Source organism: Limanda limanda, chromosome 22 (genome assembly GCF_963576545.1).
Source record: "Limanda limanda chromosome 22, fLimLim1.1, whole genome shotgun sequence".
Classification (NCBI taxonomy): Eukaryota; Metazoa; Chordata; class Actinopteri; order Pleuronectiformes; family Pleuronectidae; genus Limanda; species Limanda limanda.
The window spans coordinates 578,168-581,995 of NC_083657.1; the positions used below are offsets into that span (position 1 = coordinate 578,168).

Below are 3,828 nucleotides of genomic sequence, written 5' to 3' on the forward strand. Positions count from 1 at the left end.
AACCTGAATCCAGCTGATGAAGATCAGCTCAGAACATTCAAACCTCGTCTCATGTAAATCACAGATTCAGATTCTTCTGGTTTTAATAAGTAATGAAATCACTTCCTTTCTGAAACTGGAACGAAGCCGATGAAGCGAAATCATCAGATCGAACATCAAATGCATTTTATGATTCATACCAAAGGAAACTATGAATAAAAATAGAGTGACAGACAAACAATTAAAGAAATGAAGATTTCATTTATTCTTTCAGCTTCAGCACAAACAGAGTGTAGCTGTGATTAACGGTGGCGGCCTCTAGAGGTCACTGTTGCTCCTTAAGACGAATGAAGCATGAAGTCACGTGAAGCCAGATCAGGAGTTTTCAAGATTCAGTCTCTAACTTTGAAAAACCAGCAGGTGACAAACCAGATATTAACATAAAGTGAAACTAAATGAGTTTGGCATCTGGTCAGAAGAGCTTGGACGTAGAAGAGACGTCCTCCATCTCCTCCTGAGAGACGACCCCGTGACCTCGTCCCTCACATGGAGACCAGGAGGATTCATGTGAACCCAGCTGGAGACACGCTTCTCTTTGCTTCAGCTGAGGAGGAAACACATTTCCTCAGCAGTGAGCAGGGTTAGGGCAGGAGGAGATGGAGATGGTGAGAGAGGAACGTGTCCAGATGTTTAACTTCTGAAGGTTCTTCAATCCTTCAAAGTCGAGTTCAGCAGCAAACGTACGTGAAACTCAGATCTACGTGTCCGGTCCTGTGAAGCCAGAAATTAGATTAGAACTATTTACAGAAATCCATGCTGCAGCACATTAGATACACGTGCATAGTGTGAGTGAGTGTGTGTGAATGTGTGTGTGTGTGTGTGTGTGTGTGTGTGTGTGTGTGAGTGTGGTAACTGTTTCCTCCTGCAGACTATTTAGTGGTTTATGAGATTATAGTTTATTAAAGAAGTGGTTCTCTGCACCAAAGAAGCAAGAAGCTGGAGTTCTCTGAACATTGTGAGAAAAGTTTCACTTCGACAGTTTGAGACGTGATTTCAAAAAGTCATTTTCCACCTTTTTGGTTTGTTTGTACAAAATAACTCAACAACACATGGAAGGAATTTGGTTTGAAAGCTAATTGGGATATTATCTCTAAATGTTAACTTTTAGGACTGTAACTAAAGCTTATATAGATCAAATATATGATCAAAGTATGTTGTGAAATGATCTTTCTCTTCAGAGCTTCTCCTGTTTTGGTCTTTGAGGATTGAGGAGATGAGGAGATGAGGAGATGAGGAGATGAGGAGATGAGGAGATGAGGATTGAGGAGATGAGGATATGAGGATATGAGGAGGAGGTGAGCAGCTCAGAGAACAAACCTTCGTGGAGACTTGTGATTATCTTCATACGCTCTGGACCACGTGACGTGTTACTGACACGAGAACATTCAGAGAATAACCAGACTTTGCAAAATCTTAATAATCAGGGTTTTGCATATATTGTGATGAGTGAGAACGTTTACTGATATTAATATTTGTAATAAAACCCAGGAATGTTTGTGGAAGCTTTAAACTCGTTGTCCTCTTGAATCCCGTTTGTCTTCATTCATATATTTTCCTTTCACAAATCCAGATTCTTTGTATTTAAAGGAATCGTTTAAAGTCTGGACTGAGCAGGAGCTTCCACAATAATTCATCTGTTGATTGATGAAGTTTGGTGAATGTATTAGTGTTTGTTGCAGATAAACGCTGATAAACAAACTTTTATTAAAAACTACACAAACTTTGTGTGCAAACAACACTTTGCGGAGGTGAACATGTGACCTTGGGAATCAGCTTGTTTTCCCAGCGTTATCTCCACGGTGATAAGACGTCTTCAGGTTGTGTAAAACACTTTCCAGAGTTCCTGGAGAGCAGGTGTGAGTGGAAGGTCGCTTGTTTTACAACGTTTTGTAACGTTGGTCCAGAGGAATGTGTCCTGAGAGGAGCCGGAGCAGCACTCAGGGCACCGGGGTTAGCGTGTAACCCTCTGAGACATCCTGTGCTTCTGGTTCACTTCAGGGAGGAAACCAGGCTGTCGGACCCGGAGAGTTCTGGTTTGTATCGATCACTCGTCACCGATCAAACTTCACCTCATTCGTGAACATCATGAGGACCTTGGGAATCAAACCACTGAACTTTGCAGGCCTGTCTACAAAGTCAAATCCCAGATCCCTGCTTCTGAGGTTAAGACCCGCCCCTTTGCTGAACGCCATCGTTGACCTCAGATCAGATCATGACGTTCCTGAGCGGCTCACATGACCGAGGACACGTCAGCACTTTGCAGATCCAGCAGCTCCAGTCCTGTGATCCTCTCTCACCATGAGAATGAGATTATCCATCACATGAGGGACCATGTGACCGCGGCTCTGAGAGAAGAGTCGTGGTTCACCTGAATCACAACACAAGACTCTGAAGACTCTGAAACTCCAGAACCAGCCGCAGTGGATCCGTGTTGTGACCCCGGACGTGACCTCATGAGGATCAGGAACTTTGACACAATCCTGCAGCTCAGAGATGAAACTGCAGTTTCCACAGAGTTCACGGCTCAGCAGCTGATAACACGTCAATCTCTCTGCTTCTCTTCCTTCAAACCAGAAACAAAACACTTCAGCAAGATCATCAGACGATCACAGAATTAAGTCACAATCAAGCCTCATGTTCACATTATTAAGTTATGATGAATTCTGCCAAAATATCACGGAAGACAAAATATAATTCACGAGCTGCTTTTAAATTCCTAAAGTATTTTCTCAGAAGTCATCACTTATAAACCAATTAACATATTTACAGTCAGTCACTTTAACCGTCCTGAGCACCTATGATTCAATCAAACAATCTTTATTATTATATTAAAGGTAAAGTTACAGTCATGTGATTTAACATTTTGAATTAATTCTATGCCACTAACGCTTCTGTCATTCAGAAGCAAATGAAAACAAGTCTGAGCAGCGACGACCTTCAGGTTCAGGTTCAGGGTCACGACATGAGAATCACCGTGACTCTGCAGGTTGGTCCTCGTCCTCACAGACGGACACCGTGTCCCTCTGAGCTTGAGCAAACATTTCAGCGTTTTGATGCAACAGAGAGAAGCTGAGTGAACCCCCCCCCCCCACCCCCCCCCCTTCGGCCTTGACACATTTTCCGGTCTGAAACCCGGGCGTCCGTTCTGCCCTCAGTGACAGTAAACATTCCCACAACAAACCTGATTATTCATCGTTTGTCACAGAATGTTCACGACTGACCTGATTCCACAAGTCCTGACGCATCCTCGTGTTTCAGGGACGAGCTCCGGTGGGAACGCTGAGGAGATCTGACACCATGTGACCTCGGCTCCTAGGCTCCTCGGCTCCTCGGCTCCTCGGCTCCTCGGCTCCTCGGCTCCTCGGCTCCTAGGCTCCTCGGCTCCTCGGCTCCTCGGCTCCTCGGCTCCTAGGCTCCTCGGCTCCTAGGCTCCTCGGCTCCTCGGCTCCTAGGCTCCTAGGCTCCTATGTGAGAACAACAGAAGAGAAAAGTCTCATGAAGATATTAAATATCATGTATCTGTGACCAAGCAGCTGGTAAATCTTATTGTTTTCATTTGTAACTCGTGAAGCACCTGGTTTAGATCCGGATATGCTTTGTATCTATAGTATTACTTCTACCTACTGTACATAATATTTATATTATTTATATGAATAAGTATTTATATCCTTACAGTAAAGGAATACATGTCACTTACTGTATCCTATGTTTGACTCTTGTTGCTGTAATATTGCAAATGTCCGGCTAGTGGCACTAATAAAGGATTATCTTATCTTATCTTGTTTTTAT

At 43.6% G+C, this 3,828-nt stretch overlaps 1 long non-coding RNA gene across 1 annotated transcript; it reads right to left on the reverse strand.

The window, feature by feature from the left end:
* Positions 1-220: 220 nt before the first annotated feature.
* On the reverse strand, positions 221-3,388 carry LOC132995935 (uncharacterized). Its single transcript, XR_009677058.1, has 2 exons — positions 3,261-3,388; positions 221-2,602 (listed from the first exon to the last, which is right to left on the reverse strand). It is a non-coding gene; the product is annotated as an uncharacterized LOC132995935 (long non-coding RNA).
* Between the last annotated feature and the right edge of the window lie 440 nt (positions 3,389-3,828).